Here is a 25,887-nt window from a genome sequence, read left to right on the forward strand (position 1 = left end):
TAAATTTGATCAACATGTTATGTTAAAAATATTTTCTCACCAATTGCAGGAAAAAAAGAGCAGGGCTTCGAGGAAAAAAAATGGAAACTGTGGAAAGACTTTTTGGAAATACGTACAAAAACCCGTTGAGGAGAGAATTTGAACCACAAAATTAAAAAAACAATTATTTCCCAATTATTGATATGATTTTTTTTTCTTGTAGGGGAGAGCCCACTGCGGCCAGTAGTTGATCTATTGTGGTATTTACCCCGCGTTACTATATGCTTTCAGGTTTACCTGCACTATTGATTGGAGTGACAGTTGATTGCTGACTAAGCATTTTATCCCAATCGGGTATGATATCAAAGATGTATGATATAACCTTCTTAGGGCTGATATGCAACCATATGTCTTGTGCGCTTACACACTCTCTCCTATTTAAAAGGGCGCAGCAGTTGCAAAGAAGATGCTCTGCAGTTTCTTTTTCGAACCCGCAGAACCGACAGTCATCGTTCAGAATTATGTTTATCCTTTTGAGATGCTGTTTTGTTGGACAATGTCCGGTCAAGAGACCTGTGTAAGTACTTAATTCGTGCTTACTTAAGTTCAACATGTTTTTTGAGAGTCGTGCGCTTGGTTCAATGAATCTTTTTGCCTGAGTTGCTCCTTCCGCTGTTTTCCAGTTGGAAACAATAGTGGTGCTTTCCCAGTTCTTGAGCTCCATAGTCAAGGCACTTCTCGATACTCCGCAGAAAGGTTCAGGTCCAATCAACAGTCCCTGAGATCCTTCCCTAGCTAGTTGGTCTGCTTCATCGTTCCCTAGGATACCGCAGTGGCCTGGAACCCAGAATAAAAATACTCTGTTCCGTATGGCCAGGTTTCTTAGTGCATCTATACACTCCCAAACTAGTTTGGAGTAACATGTGAACGTACTTAGTGCTCGAAGAGCAGCCTGACTGTCAGAGAAAATACAAATACTTGTGTACCTGTATCCCCTTTTCAAACAGGTTAAAGTGAATTCTAGAACTGCTGAATTTCAGCTTGGAATACTGTTGGCCAGTTTACCATAGGAATTGAGATTCTGAGTCTAGGTCCGAAGACCCTGCCCCAGTTCTATTATCCATTTTTGACCTATCAGTGAAGAATAGTATCGATCTGGGAGGAACCTGACTCCCACACGTCCCTATCATTGATAGTTACATTATGTCTAGGTTAAAAATGGGCTCTATCCAGTCATCATTTTTCACAATAAGTGAGTTTAATTTAAATTTCTTTAGGATTTTCAGATGTCCTGTAAGATCTCCTTCATAGAGCGTTTTGTGTTTGGAGAATCTCAAGGCACTACGTTCCGCCCTAACTCAATGAATTGATGTGTAGGCAGAATATTGCTTCGCTTTGCGCCAGTTATAGCTAGCGTTGCTAGTCTTTGAAGCTTCGCTAGTTTTTTCTGGGCTGTAATTTGCATAGTTTTGGTCCACCATACTAAGGAGGCATAAGAGATTTTGGGTCTTATAATAGCTGCAAATATCCAGTAGATAATTTTCGGCTGTAGTCCCCATTTTTTCCCTACTCCTTTGAGGCAGACCCATAGAGCTGTTGTAGCCTTAGCGATTACATGCTCTATCTGTGGGTTCCATGATAGCTTTGAGTCTAGTACTATGCCTAAATATTTCACTTGTAATTCGAGGTTTAACACTTCCCCATCTAATGTTAGAGGTTTTAGTGTAATTTTTCGTCTCCTAGTGAAGGCTATCACAGTAGTTTTGGAAAGGTTTATGTTTAGTCCCTCTTCCCTGCACCAAAATAGTGCGTAGTTGAGTGCAGTTTGCATTTTATTAGACAACACATTCTCTTGTTTTCTCCGAACTATAATAATAATGATAATGATATGATATACTTAGCTCCTGAAGACTTTTGAATGGAAGTAACGAGTAGATACCGCCGCGCCGGTTTAAATGAAAAAGATTTTCATATGAACACGAGTTTAATTATTTTTTATGCATCGAAGACTGATCTTGAAAAATTTCCGGTTTTATGGAGAAAATGTGATGCGTTTGTAAGAACGAAAGTTTGCAAAGAAGTTCAAATTGATTGGAAAAATTCAATGCTTTCTAAAAAGGGCAACAAAACCTGACTTTCATTTAGTGACGAACCTATCTTTTTCGGCAGATTTTGTCTGGTTTTCAATCTTAATTTTATATGTGATGTGATGTGAAATAAAAAGCATTGATCTTTAAAAAATCGCTAAAAATTTTAGTAATTACGATTTAACTTTTTTTACCTTGCAAATATTTTTTTTCTATTTGTAAAATTCTGCGAATAATTGACAAGTCTTGCGTGAGCTTTCATGCTTTCATTACGTCGCTGAAAAGTTATCAAAAAAACTTCCAAATTTGAATTCCACGTATAGAATAAGTTGTCCAGGCTACGAATATTCTAGATGGAACAAAGTTGCGACTAGTTTATGTCAGTTTTTTATTTTTTCGTAATAAAACTGTTTGTTCACATTTTGTTTCATACGACGCACACAATTAAAAAGTTTATTCTTCTTATCAAACGTTTTTTAGATCATTTAATATATTTTTTACCGTTTTTGTAATTTTTTATAATTTCCTTACAGAATTTTTCTATCATTTATATGACATGATAGATAATCCAGGTTAGAAAAGTTGTAAATTTTGAAAAATCTAGATATATTTTAATGATTTTTTAAAAATGAAATAACATTTGTTAGTTGGGTGCATCGGGTGATTCAGATAATAAAAATGTTTTGAATTTCCAAATCTGATGAAATAACAGTTCAGCATGGCTAGAAAATTTCTTATCATTATGATTTCTGATTTCTGATAAACTGTATTCTTGCAAAAATAAACAGTATTGCAAAGTATCACTTTTGTTGTAGAAATATTCAAAACGACAAACAAAACTAAAAAATCAAATTCTAAGCCAAAATAAGACCTTTTGAACTGTAATAAAAACTATGAAAAATTAAATGTAATACAATTATGCAAATGAAATATTGCAAAAACTCAGGAATGAATTAACCTATTGAAAAAAAATTACAAAAATGATAACAATGGAAAAAATTAAAAAAATGACATGAATGACATAAATGACAAAAATGGCAAAAATGACAAAATGATAATAATGACAAAAAAGACAAAAATGAAAAAAAAAAAACTTCAAAGCAATGACAAAAATGACAAAAAATGACAAAAAATGACAAAAAATGACAAAAAATGACAAAAAATGACAAAAAATGACAAAAAATGACAAAAAATGACAAAAAATGACCAAAAATGACCAAAAATGACAAAAAATGACAAAAAATGACAAAAAATGACAAAAAATGACAAAAAATGACAAAAAATGACAAAAAATGAAAAAAAAAAATGACAAAAATGACAAAAATAACAAAAAATGACAAAAATGACAAAAATGAAAAAAATGGCAAATATGACAAAAATTACAAAAATTACAAAAATGAAAAAAAAAAACTTTTAAGCAATGACGAAAATGACAAAAATGACAAAAATGACAAAAATGACAAAAATGACAAAAATGACAAAAATGACAAAAATGACAAAAATGACAAAAATGACAAAAATGACAAAAATGACAAAAATGACAAAAATGACAAAAATGACAAAAATGACAAAAATGACAAAAATGACAAAAATGACAAAAATGACAAAAATGACAAAAATGACAAAAATGACAAAAATGACAAAAATGACAAAAATGACAAAAATGACAAAAATGACAAAAATGACAAAAATGACAAAAATGACAAAAATGACAAAAATGACAAAAATGACAAAAATGACAAAAATGACAAAAATGACAAAAATGACAAAAATGACAAAAATGACAAAAATGACAAAAATGACAAAAATGACAAAAATGACAAAAATGACAAAAATGACAAAAATGACAAAAATGACAAAAATGACAAAAATGACAAAAATGACAAAAATGACAAAAATGACAAAAATGACAAAAATGACAAAAATGACAAAAATGACAAAAATGACAAAAATGACAAAAATGACAAAAATGACAAAAATGACAAAAATGACAAAAATGACAAAAATGACAAAAATGACAAAAATGACAAAAATGACAAAAATGACAAAAATGACAAAAATGACAAAAATGACAAAAATGACAAAAATGACAAAAATGACAAAAATGACAAAAATGACAAAAATGACAAAAATGACAAAAATGACAAAAATGACAAAAATGACAAAAATGACAAAAATGACAAAAATGACAAAAATGACAAAAATGACAAAAATGACAAAAATGACAAAAATGACAAAAATGACAAAAATGACAAAAATGACAAAAATGACAAAAATGACAAAAATGACAAAAATGACAAAAATGACAAAAATGACAAAAATGACAAAAATGACAAAAATGACAAAAATGACAAAAATGACAAAAATGACAAAAATGACAAAAATGACAAAAATGACAAAAATGACAAAAATGACAAAAATGACAAAAATGACAAAAATGACAAAAATGACAAAAATGACAAAAATGACAAAAATGACAAAAATGACAAAAATGACAAAAATGACAAAAATGACAAAAATGACAAAAATGACAAAAATGACAAAAATGACAAAAATGACAAAAATGACAAAAATGACAAAAATGACCAAAATGACAAAAATGACCAAAATGACAAAAATGACAAAAATGACAAAAATGACAAAAATGACAAAAATGACAAAAATGACAAAAATGACAAAAATGACAAAAATGACAAAAATGACAAAAATGACAAAAATGACAAAAATGACAAAAATGACAAAAATGACAAAAATGACAAAAATGACAAAAATGACAAAAATGACAAAAATGACAAAAATGACAAAAATGACAAAAATGACAAAAATGACAAAAATGACAAAAATGACAAAAATGACAAAAATGACAAAAATGACAAAAATGACAAAAATGACAAAAATGACAAAAATGACAAAAATGACAAAAATGTCAAAAATGACAAAAATGACAAAAATGACAAAAATGACAAAAATGACAAAAATGACAAAAATGACAAAAATGACAAAAATGACAAAAATGACAAAAATGACAAAAATGACAAAAATGACAAAAATGACAAAAATGACAAAAATGACAAAAATGACAAAAATGACAAAAATGACAAAAATGACAAAAATGACAAAAATGACAAAAATGACAAAAATGACAAAAATGACAAAAATGACAAAAATGACAAAAATGTCAAAAATGACAAAAATGACAAAAATGACAAAAATGACAAAAATGACAAAAATGACAAAAATGACAAAAATGACAAAAATGACAAAAATGACAAAAATGACAAAAATGACAAAAATGACAAAAATGACAAAAAATACAAAAATTACAGAAATTACAAAAATTACAAAAATTACAAATATTACAAAAATTACAAAAATTACAAAAATTACAAAAATTACAAAAATTACAAAAATTACAAAAATTACAAAAATTACAAAAATTACAAAAATTACAAAAATTACAAAAATTACAAAAATTACAAAAATTACAAAAATTACAAAAATTACAAAAATGACAAAAATGACAAAAATGACAAAAATGACAAAAATGACAAAAATGACAAAAATGACAAAAATGACAAAAATGACAAAAATGACAAAAATGACAAAAATGACAAAAATGACAAAAATGACAAAAATGACAAAAATGACAAAAATGACAAAAATGACAAAAATGACAAAAATGACAAAAATGACAAAAATGACAAAAATGACAAAAATGACAAAAATGACAAAAATGACAAAAATGACAAAAATGACAAAAATGACAAAAATGACAAAAATGACAAAAATGTCAAAAATGTCAAAAATGTCAAAAATGACAAAAATGACAAAAATGACAAAAATGACAAAAATGACAAAAATGACAAAAATGACAAAAATGACAAAAATGACAAAAATGACAAAAATGACAAAAATGACAAAAATGACAAAAATGACAAAAATGACAAAAATGACAAAAATGACAAAAATGACAAAAATGACAAAAATGACAAAAATGACAAAAATGACAAAAATGACAAAAATGACAAAAATGACAAAAATGACAAAAATGACAAAAATGACAAAAATGACTAAAATGACAAAAATGACAAAAATGACTAAAATGACAAAAATGACAAAAATGACAAAAATGTCTAAAATGACAAAAATGACAAAAATGACAAAAATGACAAAAATGACAAAAATGACAAAAATGACAAAAATGACAAAAATGACAAAAATGACAAAAATGACAAAAATGACAAAAATGACAAAAATGACAAAAATGACAAAAATTACAAAAATTACAAAAATAACAAAAATTACAAAAATACAAATAACAAAATTACAAAAATAACAAAAATTACAAAAATAACAAAAATTACAAAAATTACAAAAATTACAAAAATTACAAAAATTACAAAAATTACAAAAATTACAAAAATTACAAAAATTACAAAAATTACAAAAATTACAAAAATTACAAAAATTACAAAAATTACAAAAATTACAAAAATTACAAAAATTACAAAAATTACAAAAATTACAAAAATTACAAAAATTACAAAAACTACAAAAATTACAAAAATTACAAAAATTACAAAAATTACAAAAATTACAAAAATTACAAAAATTACAAAAATTACAAAAATTACAAAAATTACAAAAATTACAAAAATTACAAAAATTACAAAAATTACAAAAATTACAAAAATTACAAAAATTACAAAAATTACAAAAATTACAAAAATTACAAAAATTACAAAAATTACAAAAATTACAAAAATTACAAAAATTACAAAAATTACGAAAATTACAAAAATTACAAAAATTACAAAAATTACAAAAATTACAAAAATTACAAAAATTACAAAAATTACAAAAATTACAAAAATTACAAAAATTACAAAAATTACAAAAATTACAAAAATTACAAAAATTACAAAAATTACAAAAATTACAAAAATTACAAAAATTACAAAAATTACAAAAATTACAAAAATTACAAAAATTACAAAAATTACAAAAATTACAAAAATTACAAAAATTACAAAAATAACAAAAATTACAAAAATTACAATAATTACAAAAATTACAAAAATTTCAAAAATTACAGAAATTACAAAAATGACAAAAATTACAAAAATTACACAAATTATAAAAATTACAAAAATTACAAAAATTACAAAAATTACAAAACTTACAAAAATCACAAAAATTACAAAAATTACAAAAATAACAACAATTACAAAAATGACAATATTTTGATATAAATCCATTGAAAAAACTTCAACCTGATAACATTTATATGACAAAGCTGTAATTTTATTAAAATCGACGTAATTCTAATATTTTAAGGAACAAAACAAAATTTGGGGTTGCCTATTATGAAATTAGTTCATCCATGAAAAAAATTATCAAATCTGTTTTGAATCCTTCGATTCTCTTTTTAAAAGCTGATTACGTCCCAAAAAATATCCCATCCCTTCATAATTCAACTCGTTTTGAGGACAAACATTTTCCGGTGATCGGGCATTCCTACGGGTTGTCCCTGCATAGTTTCTCGATCTTTGTTTTTGCAGTTGCATCTTTTGTTGATACACGGGGACATGGTCGTACGAAATAACGTTTAAACAATCAAGGCAAATGATTGTTGAACAAACAATTTTATTCTCGGATATTAACAACGCCTGTTGTAACAATTAAAAACATGTAAGTCTTAAGTTACAGAAAAATTAAATAAATAAAATAAATTAAACCGTAAGCACAAAATTCAGAAATGAAAATATTTTTCAAATGTTTTAATTATTTAGATTTAAACGTTCTTAGACTTGTTTGTTTTGAGGGAAAAACAAAAAAGCTATCAGCTAATTTCCACTCGGAACAGTACAACCCAAGCAGGATTTATTCTCTTCTTATCGGACATGTTTATGAACCTGAGAACTTATTGCGGTTTCCACATGCTGTCTGTGGAAAACAAAACCGTGAAAAACTGAACACAGAACTCAGAGAAGACTCTCACAGCTTGATGCATTTATAGACAACGCTCTTTTTCGAGCGCCAGACAGGCACTCTTCAGCAAAATTTCACCGGCACGTGAGTTTTCCCCCCTTTCGAGCACATAACTCCTACCGAGCTGATGAATGGACGAAAGAAGAGAGAGAATTTTCCGAATACCGGGAACAATCTCGTGCAGAACGAATATAAAATTACCATCAATTGGTGCCACCAAACGGTATGTAGCTGGGACATTTTTTCAAAACTGTCTATCAAATGAGCTATCAGATATAAAAAAAACTTTTTAAAAAAACAATCAAAATATTACTATGTTTAGAAATTTTAAAGTTGAGTACTAACGACCATTTGAAAACTCACCCGGAAAATAAGTAGCACCACATAGCGTGTGCCCACCAAAGCGACAGGGGAATTCCAATTTTCGGTTAAAGAAGCGAAAAAAAAATCTGTCCGATCACAAACAGTAATGTTGATTATTTTCGGAAAATCCTACTGGCTGAACTAGAGTAAACCGGGCAGCTTCTGGGCTCACACTTTCGGTCATCATCTCAGTTTTGCTCCAGATACATATCTGAATATGAAATTCGTTCGATTGTTTCCGTTTTGTTTTTGTTTTTTTCGTTTCTAGCGCACCTACTTACTTTTGCCCAAGGCGTTCGTGTCTGTAGGAATCAGATCATGGTTTTGATTTGGATTTGGTTTTTTTTCCTACGATTTGTTGATACTATTCGAAGTAAGAAGACCCGAAGATAGATTATCTCTTCAATAACTACTGATGAATGTTCATTATCTCTTAGAACCTATTACCACCCTAAAATTTGAATAAATTTAATAAAAAATTTCTGCTTTTGATTCTGAGCTTATTGAAATAACTATAATAAGCACAAAGAATTTGAGCAGGTGTAGGCAAAAGCTCAAATCTTCAAGGAACCCCATATTTTGGGATCGATCTACTTTCCTCCGGAGTATGTCAGTAAAGATTATTTCCAAAAGTTTCTACTGAGCATAACGGAATAATTCAAAAGCTTCCAACCCGAATTCAAAATTCACCTATATACCGATTTCAATCAATTGAATCTGCAATTTATACCCGATGAAGATAATGATGTAATCCTCTTACCGATTTTTGGAGATGATGAAGCATTACAATTTCTTTTCGACAATCTTGCTACCTTATGTCTTAATCAAATAAATCATGTGAAAAACGCCTGCAGTCGCTATCTCGATTGACTGTTTTCAAATTTGACTGATGATTTTTGTGTTTTGGAGGCTACTGATCCTATTTGGAACAAATGAGAGCTTTCATACAGCTATCGAGTTTTCAATTATATGTTCTGACAACAAAGGAATACCAGAATACGAATATGAGGAGACCCTTGACTATTTCCATGCAAATTAAACGATGATTAAAACTAAATTACAATCAGTTAATTGGCAATCATCATTTCAAAGCGACAACGAAACTGTCAATCAGGTATGTAGATATTTTTTATAAAATTCTTGGTAATATCTTGAGTAAATATGTGCCAATAAAAATAAAGCGACGAACGAATAATAAAAGAAATCCACCACGGTTTTCAAAAAAGCTACAGCATCTTAGAAATAAAAAGCAGAAAGCGCATAAAAACTGGAAAAGACCCCATAGCTAGCTAATAGTTTGGAATATCAAGAAGCATGCAACCAACGAGCCATATGTATTAATACCTTGTTCGAAAAATATAATAGGGAAACAGAGAAAAACATTAAATCCAACCCAAGAAGCTTCTGCAAGTATGTAAGTTCTAAATTGAAAAGTAATAATTTCCCATCTCGTATGCACTTGGACAGCGCTAACGGTAATAATTCCCATGAAATATGTTATTTGTTTGCCAATTTCTTCCAAAACGTTTACACTAGTTTTCGGATGCCGATCGCGATACTGCGTTTTTCGATTATCTTTCTGACTCAGCGTCATTGACTGTGGTAGATTCAATCACCCTTGAGGAAATACACAAATCAATTTGCTCCCTGAATAGCTTCAAAGGACCCGGGCCTGATGGAATTCCTCCATTACTTTTAAAAAATCCTGTAAATGAACTTAGTTTCTTCTGTTCAACTCATCGTTGAAATCCGGTGTTTTCCCTCAATTACGGAAAGAATATTTTCTTGTACCTATTTTCAAGTCGGGGAAAAAGTCTGATAATAAAAATTACCGGAGTATCCCTAGTTCGTAGATATTGGCGTCGACGAATGTTTTTCAGTCGTATCAAAAACTGATGATCATCATCGATCAAAGGTTGTTTAAATTTATGTTTAACTTTAGGTATTGAAGCGGCTTTAGCATTGACTTTTGAAGTTGTCAAATTTTCTACAGCCAAATCTATATCTTCTATTGAATTCAATGGAACGTTTGCATCTAAATTACGTTCAATAAATTCCTATATCGCTTCCAGTCAGCTTTTTGACATGAGTAACTTATTGACTACAATGCTCGTTTAAATCCGTTAGAACCAAATCAATTTTCATTGGTAGTTGAATCAAATGCATTTCGAATCCCATGATCTCGGACGTGGCTCAGTAGAACGAATTCCACATTGCCAATGGTTGCTACTCCGTGATTGACCGAGGCCACCAATTTTGTTCAAGTGTCAAATGAATGGAGTCTGGGACTGACAGCACATTCACAATGCCCAAAACTGATGCTCTCTCTTTAATCGTTAATAACGGCGCCGGCCACGTCCTAGTAGTCAATAGATAGTTTAGAAAAGAGAGAAAGGGATGAAAGAAATAATTTATGCTTTAGGACCGAGGTCACCTCTGCGTCCTAGCAAATAATTTTATTCTGGGAAATGGGAAAAAGGATGTGATCTGGAGACACTTTTGACTAGTGTGATTTGATTCTGAGCATCCTATTCTTCTGTTTTCCTGAAGACAAAACATCTACCCAAATGTGTTCAAATAAATTTAGTGTATTTGAAAAAAAATCAAACTGTAATCCATCAATTGCAAGCTCCTACACTAGAATTTCTATGTTGATCGTGAATGTGCTTTTCCTTTTAAATAATTTATAACAACTACAAAACCAACTTGACAAGCATGCATCTTTTAATTTAAATACGCCTTTGATATCAGTCAAAAATGATTACAAAAGATATTCATGTATATAAATAGTGCAAAAATATCTTCATTGGTTTTAAGCGCCCGAAAGCTAGATTCAAAAATTAAAACATACTTTTTCTAACAATTTTGGCTTCAAGTTTTAATCGAAAAAAATTCGATTTTTTTTTCTCATATTTCTAGTTATATGGACTCTTTTAAGTCATTGTGATCGGATACTGTGATGCGAAAAAACAAAATCAGAAATACAGTCCCCCCACAATCATTAGTCAATTAACGTATCCTTTCACCACAAAATGTTCGTTTATTCGGGTGTTAGTGGACCAAATATCAAGCTTTGCATGAATTTCAATCATTAAATACTTCCTCTTTGATTTTAAATATGTTTTTATTTTCAATTTTGTTAAAAAATAACATAAATTATCGAAACAATCAACGTTTTTCAAAACCACAATTATGGGTCAAAATTGTAGCTTGTAACAATTATTAGTCAAATTGCCCGCAATTATTAGTCACATTGAAGTCCATGGCAACACCCGAAGTCAACATGAAAATCAACAAGTTTCTGGCAAACATTCAGGGGCATTCTTCGCTAGTATACGTTCAAGGGGCAATTGGGTTGAGCAAGCAACCAAGAAATGTTTTGTTTTGCTTGCAAAAAAGTGACCCATGATTGTGTGGAACTTGATGGATTCTGTAACCATTATGGGTCACTTTTATTTTGCCAAATACTACTGAATTTTCGCTTTTCATTCGCTCAGATTTACTGGGAAAATGTAAACTAGTCCATCGTGCTTATATGGGACCAATTCATTTGGCTGGAATCTTTGAAATACCCGCATAAGAGGCTTAACGGTTTAAGATGTCAACCTTATAATATTGGAATTTTATGCGATAGTTCGACAGCGTATATTTCACCTATGATAAAAAGTATTCAAACAGCAATTTTAATGGTATCAAACACCCAAATTATTTTTTTAATGCATTTTGATAATATTGTCGATTAACTAAAAATAATAATATGAAATTATCTCTTTTAGTTTAGTAAATATCAGCAGTTTTAATTATTGGTGACTGATAATTGTGTGTGACCCATGATTGTGGGGGGACTGTATATAATATCAAGATGCCAGGATAATAAACATTGACATCTTCCTAGTTTTGAACGCACAAAACCCGTATTGGAATAAAACTGCATGCAAAGATTATGCCTATTTTTGGGCGTTTTTCACCTCTTTCGGTCACGATTTTCTTTATCGCAAACTTACTTATATAACCTACCCATTTTTTAAAAGAACGAAAGAAAAAACTTCTGTACAATGAAATAGAAAACCTTGCGCTTTTTTTGTTTAAATGGCTGCCAATAATGATATAAAATAATCAATTAATAAAAAAAAAAGATACTTAGCTAACTCTGTCCAAGTTTCGTAATAAACGGGACTTCATTGTAGATTCTTAGAATTTTTAGTTCCAATATCAATTCAAACTGATAACTGGCATCGCTCTGATCCTGTAGCCATTATTGCATTCCTACCCCCGTTACACAAAAATTTTGGAGCTTTGGACAATGTTTTCACAAGCTTTTACAACAAGAGCTTTTAAGCACAGGAAACCTCGCCGTTATTCTTCTATCTTTCTATCTCTTGGCGCTGATAATTATTTCAAAATAACACGCAATGGAAAAGAATTAATAGAAAAATTCCACTACACACGAAAACACCGATACACCACGCGATTGACGAATTATACCGAACATGCGTTTGATTATTGAAAATTCAAATACTTTAATTTTCGTATAAAACTATTGACAAAATTTTTACTCCGGAAAAAACGCGTGTTGACGCTTCAGCACACGCCTACTCAATTGTGGAGGTATTTCTAATTGAAGAGAAACAAGTATGCCCAGAAAAGCGGACGCGTTTTTTCTGACAGTAAAAACTGCAATTCCAAAAATTGAAAATTTTTTGAAGTTTTCCAAGAAATCATCGAAGATCGAAGCTTTTATAGTAGTTTAAGTGGAAGGTTTTATACTGGCCCGCTCAAAGAGTTTTCGACACCGGGAAGAAAAGGTCAAGTGTCAAACATGGGCCCCTCCGTAGGTGCAAGGAACGTTAGCTAAGGTTTTAGGGTTTTTTTCCATTTCTGTGCCCTGGATCGTTCGAGGTCAACATTTACTTTGCTTTGGTGAGCCCGTTCCAACTTTATATGTGAATTCTGCTTATAATTATTTCGTTAATCTAAAAATGGTTCCCTCGTTATCACCGAGGAAAACTGCTTCAGATTGAACGCGATTGGTTTTTGTAGGTTTTTTTTAGAGAGTCTGTGCAAGTTTTAGAAGATAGAAATTGTAAAAGCTACTTGATAACGTTAATTTGAGTGTGTGATTTCATTCACAATGTAGAAAATTTGGTACATTCAGAATAATCTGAAAATTTCGTTTCCGGAATTTGGTCTCATGTTAGCGTTACGCCTGAGAAAGTTTCAACAGGATAGTACTCAGGAGGGAATCCAATTGATCTATAGGTCAAGTTATCTTCATCACCAAATCCCCAAAAAAAGCTTAGAACACTTTTATTCAAATCATGAATATGTACCTTATGAAATTTCCATATGAGGGTTTTTTCTTTTTAATCTTGTGTAGTAATCCATTCATCTCATTTTTCTTCTCTTCAACCTGTTATTTTTTTAAAAATTCAGTACAAAATGAAATACATATTAAATCAAGAACAGTTATCCAAAAAATAAATTTTCATTTTAGGTATGTACATAAATAAGGAAAAATAGTAAGAATTTTGTAATAAACTTCAATACATACATACATTCTCGTTTTTTCGGAGCTTAATAAATGTTTTTGAGGATCGTTTTTATTGTATGTTTGTTTAAAACTCATTATATTAAATTTCACAATACCATTTTAAATTGTTCAAGATTTTTGTATAAAAGCCTCATTAGAGCTAGGAGTTTCAGTAGGAAACTATAGGAGCGTAGGAGGTGTAGGACAAATTCATCACCCGTAATGCTGGCCTAGCATCTCCCAGGGTTTGATTTCCCCAACTTAACCATTCTTAACCTCCCCACGTTTATGGGTGGATCGTAGAGATCTCTGCATCTACCGTTTAAATAAACGTGAGTCACTTAAAGCGACTAATGTACCCTTCCCTCTCCCTACACAGTCCGCAGGGTTCGGCCAGGGCACCTTCAACATTCTGTGGAAGCAAGTTTTTCAATTTAAGAGATTTTATAGTCTTAGGCAACGAATTGGAAGACTTTGCTTCTTTTGAAATTTCAAGTCAGGAAGTGTAACATCTTCTAGAAAAAAAGGTGGTGCAATTCTCAAAGCTTGTTACTTCATAAAACGGAGAGTTGACGAGTAGCGCCAACCGAAGTTTTAGGCGACTGTTTATGCGAATGCGAATGCGAAGAGAAACAAGTATGCCCATTAGGATATTCAACAGTATAATGACCTGCAGAGCAGTCATTAAATAAAATATTCCCATTTGAATTTGATGAAATATTATTCCAAGATCGATGTTTTGCACTAAAGTCACTAATAATAAAAAAAAATAGATTTATTTCTGATGAGTTTTTGTAAATCTCCCTTCAAAAGCGGTTACTAGCTAAATTCGCCATTTTACATGAGTAGATAATTGTTCTCGACTGGTAAAACTGTATAAACGGGAAAATATTTCGGCTTTTTCAGTCAATTCACGGATCCAAAACACCTTCTCTTCTTATTCCGACGTTTCGTTCTTTATTTGAACTTTTTCACAGGAATCTACAACAAACATTACAATCTCTTAAAGAACTAATTGACAACATAGAACAGTAGAAAACTTCCCTTCAAAAGTTTTTTCTGTACACAGCTGCATTGAAAAGGCAAATATGCGGCAATAATTATAGTTTTCCCCCTAGACGTTTCTAATTCAATTCCAATTGTTTCTAAGACTTTAGAAAGAAAGAAGTCTAAATTGGAGACAACTATTGATACACCTTCACCTTGTCGATCAAGTCGATCATTTCGTAAAATTTTAAAGAAAGCATTGCTTTTTAAGTCTCACTGATGAGAGCGATATGAATGTTTCTAGCTTTCAAAAATAAAAAGAATTCATCTTGGTTAGCCAGCAAAGATCTAGCGTTCCAATTCATAATATTTAAACATATCTATTTGGATCCAAGAGGGAATCTTAAAGTCATAATAATTTGTTAGCATAATTAAAAGAAGTTTGGAAAGCTTCAAACATTGAATTTGCTTTCAACATAAGCATCATTTCCATTGAATTTTGATGCAAAAATTTTAATTTTTCCTCAGTATTTAATCTCACCCAAATCAACAAAATTGTAAGGATCAGAAAATGAAGGAGAAGAACAGGTATTTGAATTTGAATTTCGGGGACTTTCCCAAGCCTTCGCATGAACGCTGAGACTTTGTTTTTGTCCGATTAGTCATACCAGTAGAGGGCAACTCATTTTCAACCACCTCTGAGAACGTTAAACAACGAGTCTGTGGCGCTGAATCAGCACAGGTAACATTAAAATCACTTCGAGCATTACCAAGCCGTGATTCCAATGTAGGACGAGGCTGACCGTGAACAGGCAGATTGTTTGCCGGCCTGCCGGCCTGACGTGTGAAGACGAAAAAGAGGAAGGAGGAGAAGAAACTTTTCTGGAAACTTTTAGATTTTTCCTACAAGCAATATTTTTTGCTCTAAAAGAACAGTCTAGAGAATTCAAGGAATGATTAGGTACCTGCGCAATTCGCACACTTGAAAAATTCTGATTGTGGTTTATCACCACCAAAAAGGCATTTAGATTTTTCATGATCGAATGAGCCGCAGAGCATGCATCTTCATTCTACAATTTTTAGTGCCGTGACTAAAACCTTGACAACGACGACATTGCGTTTTATTTTGAAGGAAATTGGTAGAAGATTTTCGAAAAGGTTCAAATTTGACTCGACAATGAAACATAAGACGAGCCTTTTCAAGAATTTGCAAATTATTATCCTGATCCTTTTTAAAATGTATCAAAAAAATCTCAGGAGCAAAACCAACACTACTGGTATTATTCGTGTTGGTTCTTTTCCTCATTTGAATTACTTGAATCGGAGAAAAACCTAACAAAGAATTTAATTCAGTTGTTATTTCATCCGGTGTCTGATCACCGGTGAGACCACGAAGTACAACTTTAAAAGGACGATCACTTTTAGCGTCGTATGTAAAAAAATGGTGTTTTTATTATTCAAAGAATTTAAATTTTTTGAAAATCATCAAAAGATTCCGCCAATATACGAGCAGTTCCCCTTCGACCGAATTGAAAAGAAATCTTCTCATCCTTGACGGAAGTGACGATTTCTTTCCGAAAGGCATTGAAGTCAGGAATCGTGACCGTTATTGGTGGAACCTTTTCGTTTTAAGAGTATAAGAAGAAGAAGAAGGTTTCTTAGTGCTCTTATCAGAATTAAACATGAATATTTCCTCATCACCGATGTTATGAAGGACATCGAATGAATTGGAAATCTCAACTTTTTTGGGCGATGGACCTGAATTAGGTTCGGTAATTCGTTTTTTCCGGCTCTTGAGCCGGCCGAAGACTTCCCCATGCTGGAAATAAAAGAGGAAAATATGAATAAAAGAAAATTAAAATAATGTAAGCACTGAAAAGTGCTGATTGAAAAACAGGTAAGAAAAAAATAAATAATGTAAAATGTTCCTGCAGGTAAAGTCTGCTTCATTTAATATTGGAACAAATTCTTTTGCTCATTGTGGCGCTCCTAGTGGACGGATTTGGAAACTTTTTTCACCCACGTGTCGGGAAATTCATTACCTTTCACCATGTATTTATGTCATAACACCAAACGATAGCATTTTGTAAACAACCGCCATGGAAGCCGAACGGAGAGATCAAATTGTGCACAGTTTTCTTACGAGTACAAGTACGAGAATTTCTTCGAAACAGCAATGAATATTTTTTTTAATTTTTTTTTATGAAAGAGTAAAGAAAATGCTACATTTGTATGAAAAACAAAAAATGAATTCGTTAATAAATGACTGAACTACACGCAATTGTTTGTGTTCCAATATTAAATGAAGCAGACTTTACATCCGTCGAACTTGGTCAGCACTTGGTCGTACAGCTTTCGAGCACGGATTTTGGCCACATTGTTCTGCTTCAGCGTCCGATTTGGCTGTTTGCTGGCTCGGAATGACCTTATTCCTTCCCGGAGACGAATTCGTCGCACCGTACTGTGAGCGGCCTGGAACTTATTGGCCAAATCGCGGTCTGAAAGATTGGGATTCCTCTTGACGGCCTTGATGACTTTCCCACGCAGTTTCCGGTCGACAGTTCCACTCCGACGCTTCGAATGCGGCTTCCGAGCCGTCGTCAATGTTTCCTTGTACTGCTTGATAACACGCCATACGGTATTTCTGGGCATTTTAAGCTGTTTAGCTAGCTTCGATGCCGACAACAATGGATTTTCAAGAAAACTGTGCACAATTTGATCTCTCCGTTCGGCTTCCATGGCAGTTGCTTACAAAATGCTATCGTTTGGTGTTATGACATAAATACATGGTGAAAGGTAATGAATTTCCCGACACGTGGGTGAAAAAAGTTTCCAAATCCGTCCACTAGGAGCGCCACAATGAGCAAAAGAATTTGTTCCATTATTAAATGAAGCAGACTTTACACAGCAACGATACGATGCTCCGGCGTACGTGTTGACGGCTCAACGGTACAGATGGAAGTGACAAGCAAATAATAATTGTTTATGCGTTACATCCAATTACAATCCAAAATCTATTTTCTTGCAGTTTTATTTCTATACTACTTTTTTCAATGTTTAGGGGAGATGGGGGCATAATGGCCACCTTAAGGAAAACGGTTATTTAACCATAGAAAATAGCTATAATATGGAGGTTACATTATTGTTTCGTGTTCAGACACTTGAAAAGCCTATTCCCTAACGGGCTGAAACGTGAAAAACTAGATGAAAACGTTAAAAAATGCATTTTAAAATTTTTTGCCAAAACCTGAAAACCAGCAACTGTGGAGGCATAATGAGAACCCCCCTGAGGCAGTATGAGCACCATTAATCAGGGTAAGATGTGCGTTTTCTGCCGGGGAATCTAGCAGCGAATTCAATTCGATGAAGTCAGGTGAGTCGTAGATTCATCAAACAAAGCAATAACAAAATAATACTATAGGAAGTACGAAACAAATCCTCATGAAAATTTATTTAAAAAAATAAGTACTTTTGTAGAAAAGCGTAGTGCTCATTATGCCCTGGGTGCTCGTTATGCCCTCATCTCCCCTATTTGTTCGAATACCTTTTTTAAATTTGGTACAAATGAATATTTTTTGGATGAAGATTTTTTCTTTCAGTTTGGTGAGGAAAACTTTGATCTTTTTTTAGAGAATAGAGCTACTATTTAATGTGAAATTTCGTAGCGATAAAAAGTGTTTTAGTGTAAATATTTTTCAAAACAGTCGATCATATAAAACTGACAAGCCTTGTGAAAAATGACTGTTTACTGATTCGAGAAGATTTTAATGAGTGTTTTTATGAAACAACCATCCTCAAAGGTTTTCGAATTTTCTGTATATCTATAGGTTTCAATTTCATGATATCTGAAAAGCCTAACCCACGACCTTTAGGTGAAGACTTGATGTTTGCTGCGAAGCACATTTAAAACGAATTCGCCTAAAATTTCACTCGTATGGAGAGGTCCTATCAAATAAAAACGTTCTGCATCGGCAAAAAGAAACGGTAAAAAGCAACCAACCAAAACGTACTAAATGTAACAAAGAAAATAAACTCCCGATACAAAAGATAGAAAAAATCAATAAAAAAGAACACTAAATAACTCTTTTTTCTGTTGCTTGACATCTTATTTTCGCTTACATTTGTTTATTTAACAAGTTTTGTACATAAATTGATAATTGAATTGAGTTTTTATAAAACAACCCGTTTTCTTATTACTGCTAATTATTTTTATTATTTGGTGTTGAATTGAGATTTCCTGACACCAGATAAATCATATTGGACAAGTCTCGAGGTAAATATGAACATAGTTCGTGGTAGTTATGAACAGGTTTTGGGATAATTATGAACATAATTTTTTGGGTTAAAAATCACCATACACTGCTTACTATGGATAAATCTAACGTATAACTACAGTTACTTTTCATTAAAATTATACCAAGTTCATAATCCGTGTTCATAATTGCCCCCTAGAAAGTGGGGTAAATATGAACAGATGGAATAATTATGAACAGACGTCTCAAGGACGTGGGAAGGAATTTTGTTCATAATTACCCCACCTAACCCTACTTGTTTGTTGAATATTTCTTACTACAAACCTTTTTTTTACAACATCTTATGCTTTAAAACAGTAATTTTCAATAAAAATAGAGTTAAAGCAGAAAAACTCCATCAATATATATTTAGTGTGTTTCAAATGTTTTGAAAATTTCGACAGTAGGGTAAGTGTGCATAAATTCGTTATATTTTGTCAGGGGTTTTGAGATTTGATACGAGTAAGCCAAATCTTCAATTGTAAGATATAAATTTTTTAGGTAACTAAGTCCCAAATTCTTAAAGGCACTCAGTTGAAGTTTAAAATAATAATTTTAAATAAAAAGTGTAACAGCGTTCCCAATATTTGTTCCTAATTCTACATTTGATTATCTTTCTTATTAGTTCAATGAGAAATTTCTACCTTTTTATTATAACTTTTATGATATTTTTTGGAATACGACCAGAGAATGTCAGTTTTTTATGTCAGTTTTGAAAAAAGTAGTGGATTTTAAGCATATAAAAAAACAAACTTTTCATTTTTCAATTCGTAGTAGTAGAAAAGTAGATAAGTAGAAAATTTAAAGTATGGGATACTAATAAGCAGAGCATACAAAATTCACCGTCATCAGTCATAAAACTGTGACTGTGAAAAAGTTGAAGCAGTCGCATTCATAACAGACGCCTTCAAATGAGTAACTAAGCAAACAATCTCGTCTCAACCTTCAGTCAAATGAAGCGTCGGAATAATCATAGTCGCCTTCAGCCCGTCGTCATCTTTTTGACTGTGACGGAAAAATGTTTAGATGAAAAAACATCTTATGACGACGCCGAAAAACACAAGTTTCGTTATGGTCGTGGCTGAAAAAAAATCTGAAAACAACGATCATCGTTTCCGTTTTTGGAGATCAGTCCAGGATAGTTTGGGACCGGGGCATTTTCGAACGTAACATCAACTGTCACGACCGATGAGAATTCGCTAGGGACTAGAAGGACAATATCGACTATGCGCAAAAAAATTGCCTTTCATAATTATCTATTTAAAAAATCCTTTATAATATTGTAATTCCGCAATTGGTAGTATTTTTTAAATCCGAATTTTATTTGTTTTTGACACTAGCAAATCGCCCAATAAGCAATCCAAATACACACAATTTTTCGAATCATACATAAAATGCTTTGAACCGACGCCGTACACTTGCTTGACGACCGTCGTTTGAAAAATAACATCCGTCACGTGAACAGACATCCATGACGATAGTTAAGCTTTTCCAGTCCCTTGAAGCTGGACTAGTAGTCAAATGAGATTTGAAACCATGTCAACTATGATGCTTGAAAAATGTCTGTTCTGCTAATAAGTTTACAACGTATTTCATTTAGACTCTTTTTTCAATTTTCCATTTCGATTCTGTTCTCGTTTTGAAGCTCTCTGAAACTTGATGGTTTACTTTTCTATTATTTTTAAGTCTTTTTTCAATCCTTTGTTTTTTCTTTTTCAAACAACTTGTTTGCAATTGCTTTTGTTATTTCTTGAATGCAATTTCAGCTGATAGAATAATAAAATATTTGTTTCTGTACATATTTACGATGTTACGAGGTAACTTCAAGAGATGCGAAAAATCGTCTGCTTTGCAAGTTCAATGATTTAATAAAAACGGAATTAGATAACTTGCCTCGATAAAAGAATTACTATTCAGTGCTTTTCTATCGCGTGTAGGTTTCTCAGATTGGTCTTCGATTTGAGGACGAATTGAGAAGCTTTGGACTATCATCGCCCATTAAATACATGTGACAAATTTAGATTTTCCTGGTTTAGTAGAAGACTCCAAAAAGTTTTCCTTTTGTTCGTTCTGCCTCGCGCAGTTTTCAGCTGAAATATGTGTTTAAAAATTCTAAATACCTACACATGAGCAGACATCTGTTCTCTATATATATTTCATTAATTTTTATGTTGAATCCTCCTGCAACTTTCGAGAAAACGATTTTATTGTAAAAGTAAAAGACAATGATTCAAACTAGTTCTTTTGAATTTTTGAGCAACGATTTTCTTCAAACTTTTTTACAATACTCATGCTCATACATTTGAAATAGACACCTCGTTTTTATTCAAAGCTCACTAAAATTCATTTATAGTTATGGTTTCTCTAAGCTGTGAAGCTTCATGTCTATTTACAGAACTTCTTCGGGTTTCTTAAACAGCGCTCTTTAAAATCTTTCAAAAATATATTTTCGACATAAAGATATAGCTTTTAAATACACTAAAGTTAGGAAAAATTATCATGTTTTAACAGATAACCATTTATTTAACAGTTTGTTGAAAATAAAGTTAAGTTAAATAAGTTCTAACATCTTTACGTCAATCATATTCATTTAAAAAACGCTATAACTTCAATATACAGTACCGTTCATAATTGTATAGAAATTGGAAGCACGCGCACTGTCACTTCGATTTTAAACTTCCATAAGTTTTGACTCTGATGATATTTTTTGATCAAATTTTCTGCATTAAATAGATCAACTATCACACTATTATATCACTAAATTGGAGCTTTCTGGAGTTTGTGTGGCCTGAGATACAGCCATTCTACGAAAATCGGGCTTTTTGGACTTTTCTCATTCAAACTGTAATATCTCAGAAACGACGCTATATTTTTTATTGAAATTTTGCAGAGCAATTTTTGAAATGTAAAGCTATCATGTCTGAAATTTTTGAAAAGTTTTATCCATGGGATCAAAAGTTACGCGAGGTACAATTTTTCAGGCATGAACCTAAAAATGAGATTTCTATAGAATTTCGGACGATTATTTTCATAGGAAACTCCTATTTTATGTTTAACAACCAGTAAATCTATTTCAACCAAAAAATCAAAACAATATTGCGAGATTCTGATTTTAAAACACAAATAGATCTTTAATTTCATTTTTTCATTTCATCATTGCTTTTGCCAGACATTTTTTGACTGTTTTGTGGATGGAAACGATTATGTTCTCATGAATCGTCCAAAATTCTATAGAAATCGCATTTTTAGGTTCATGCCTGAAAAATTGTACCTCCCGTGACTTTTGATCCCATCGATAAAACTTTCCAAAAACTTCAGACATGCTTACTTTATATTTCAACAATCACTCTGCAAAATTTCAACAAAAAAAGTAGCGTCGTTTCTGAGATATTGCAGTATGAATGATAAAAGTCCAAAAAGTCCGATTTTCGTAGAATTACTGTATCTCAGGCCACACAAACTCCAGAAAACTCAAATTTTGTGATATAATAGTATGATAGTTGATCTATCCAACGCCGAAAATTTGATCAAAAAATATCATCAGGGTCAAATGTTATGGAAGTTCAAAGTCGAAGTGACAGTGCGTGTGCTTCCAATTTCTATACAATTATGAACGGTACTGTAGTTTGGAACACTTTGACTATGTCCAACATTAAGAACACACTGAAAAAAGTGTTCCTAATTATGGACACAGCATTTCTCTAGTTAAGACTTAATAAAAACATGATTTACCAGTCAAATTACAAAAATCATTGTGATTAACAATCCGACAATAATTTTCAAAAAATCGGTTGAAAAGTTCTGCTTATAGCTTCCATTTATAAAACTATGTTTTTTTAAGGAATATGCTAAGAATCCCGTTCAATTTGGACATATTTTGAAACAAACCAGTTTTTACTTAAAATTTTAGGAGTAAGAAAACAAAATTGTGTGTATGATTAAAGTTAAGATTTTCCGTTGCATTACCAATTTTTTGTAGTTCTGATAGGTCGAAAATAACATCACAAACAGTCAAAATCAAACGATATGTTAACATTAGGTACACATGCCAAATTAGGAACACCCACCCTACATTGCAATCTCGGTGAAATTTTTTCTGCAGTGTTAAATACTGGCCAGATAGCTTATCTTCATAATCAATGTTTAGAAATCAAATCTCCTCAGGTGACCAATGATAAGTTAAGAAAATCTGACATCAATTCAGTGACCTCAATTGATGCATTTTGACTTCCAAAACCTTGGTGGATTTGGTTTGGCTTCATTTCTGTAGAGATCCAAAAAAATAATGTGCGAAAATAATGCGGTTTTTTTTCACCATCTAAGAGCCAGATTTTTTTCGCTGAAAAATTCACAAAAGTTCAGTTTTATTTTCAAAACATCTTTTGTACGAACTTTTCTGCGACAAAAATTTGTCGTTGGAGTAAATTTGTCTACTGTTTTTTTTCTTCAAGTAAATATGGCATAACCACAGGGGCTGAAAAACTAGATTTTTAGACTAGATTTTTAGTAGGGAAGAGTGGGGTAAGGTGGGCCATGTGGAAACGTGAGCCACTCTAAACATCTCAGCTGTGTGTTGAGATAAAAATCCCAATCCAACTGTCATCGTAGTCGCTTTGCGTAAGCATGTTTTTCTATATGTTGTTGACTTATGTAAGCACCATATGCTTCTTTTATTTAACTAGCCTGGAAAAATGTACTTACATGATTAGGAAGCACCCGCAAAATTGCATCCGTGGAAGGCCTAAAGTACATAACAAAAATATGCTCATACGCTTATGATCTTAGTTTTGTCATGTTCTTTCACGTGGAAAAGAAATTTTCGATGACACATCAGTAAGTCACACAAACGCAACCAATTTGCAAATGATTGCTTGTGGGGAATCGTGGGCCACATTTTGTGGGGTATCTTGGGCCACCTATATTTTAGTGTTTTTATACATATTCAGAACTTAAAATACGTTATTACTATCTGTAAAGTTTTCTTATGCCAAATGAAGAGTTATGAAAAATGTTTTGTCCATCTTTTCTAATGCGATAGAGACGAACACAAATCCTATTGGGTGGCCCATGTTCTCCACAGTTTTTCAAAATCAAAAGAAAAAAAATTCTTTTTTTTAAAACAGTCAGAACTCGGAAAATCAATGATGTCAAATAAAGTGAATCAATCAGGGCCAAATCCTTTCATATCGTCGTACAACGTCTTATTTCGTTGATGAATATTTAACAGCAAGTTTCATATCCAGGTTATATTGAGTGGACCATAATAAGTCCCTAAGGTATTAAGTTTTTTTTTTCGACATTGTTCACATAGCAATTAACTTGACCCAAAAATGGCACGTCCTCCTGCAATGGGCTTGATTCAGACTAACTGTGAAAAATCAAAACTTTATTTTCAAATTTCTCTCCCTTATCACCTTAACTAGATGGAATGAATTTATTATTAAACACCTTTTGGAATCAAGTTATTTCATGTTACTACGGTTAATTCATTGCTTGAACTGAAAATTTTACTTGGAAAAAATCTCTATGGGGGAGAGGGGGAACCTCTAAACTACACCCCCCCCCCCCTTTGCACGGACTTAAATTGTGACCCATTCGAATTCAAACATTTGTTCGAAGACGGAACCCAAGAAATAAACATTTGTCGTGGCGTCGGATAACTTTAAGACTCTTTTACGAAAAAAAAAGTAAATTATTGTTTCTTTTCGTCATATTCGGTTGAAAAACTCTGTACAAAAACTAAACACCAGTTTTTTTGTAGCCAGGGATTTCCGTTGAAGAAGATAGGAGCCTCAGGGTATCACTTCAACCAAGCGTCTCCATCATATTCTCATTCACTAACGAAAGATTTTCCTTCGCAGGGGTATAAGCCAATCTCATCAGAAAATCGCCAGCCGCTCACTCTCTCCGGCATTTTTAATAGAGAAAATAAGTTTTCCCACCCGCCGTAATTTCTCTGTTTACATTTTCCTCGAACGCTGTTGCTTATGTTCCTATCGTTGTCTCGTGTTGCTCGACCGGCGATTGTCGCGATTTATTGAGGTAGGGTAACTCATTCTCTCACCCTTCTCACGAGGAGGTCTCGTCAACCAAACGGAAGTGCCGCTGAAGAGTTCCTCCCACGGCTAGGTCGCTCCACTTAGGACGTTTGGCGAACAAAAGAAAACAGCCGTTCTCCCCAGGAAAAGCGGTCAACCGATTTCGGTAGTAGATTTAGTACTCCGATAAACTCATTCAATGGTAGAGCGCTCAGGGCTTCAAGCCTAAATAGCATGAGCTCTCCTGGCGCGCGGCAGATTTCTTTATTGTATCGGCGTTTTCGGTGTGGTGCGTGCCACTTTTTTTTGCTTTTTCCTTCGTGTATCTGGATTATATTTCGCCGATGCTCCTTAGACAAGCACCCGGTTCTGGTTAGTGCAAAGTATAGAGTTGTAAACCAACCCGAGTCGAGTGTGGAAGTTCACAGTCAGCATTCTGCCTCAGGAGGATTCAAATGTGAGTGTGGCGAAAAAACTTCACCGGATCTACTAACTAACCGGATGTGTTACTATAGTTGGATGTCGTCGACCTGCATACGGTGTGCCGCCAATAAACGGTTGGGAATTATTAATGCAAACATTTTTCCCATTCAGCGACGACTAAGAAGTCGAGTGATTGT

General features: G+C 32.3%; 1 protein-coding gene across 11 annotated transcripts in view; it reads left to right on the top strand.

Moving 5' to 3' along the window:
* LOC129755813 (uncharacterized) overlaps positions 1 to 25,887 on the top strand; it is a 263,710-nt gene that overhangs the window by 32,398 nt on the left and 205,425 nt on the right. The window contains exon 1 of one of the 11 annotated variants that reach the window (XM_055752483.1): positions 25,457 to 25,724. The exons of the other annotated variants lie outside the window; for them this stretch is intronic. The gene's annotated coding sequence lies outside the window, so the exon portion shown is untranslated. Of the gene's footprint in view, positions 1 to 25,456; positions 25,725 to 25,887 lie in introns of those variants that run through there. 11 annotated transcript variants of the gene reach the window in all.

This window comes from Uranotaenia lowii, chromosome 3 (genome assembly GCF_029784155.1).
Source record: "Uranotaenia lowii strain MFRU-FL chromosome 3, ASM2978415v1, whole genome shotgun sequence".
Classification (NCBI taxonomy): domain Eukaryota; kingdom Metazoa; phylum Arthropoda; class Insecta; order Diptera; family Culicidae; genus Uranotaenia; species Uranotaenia lowii.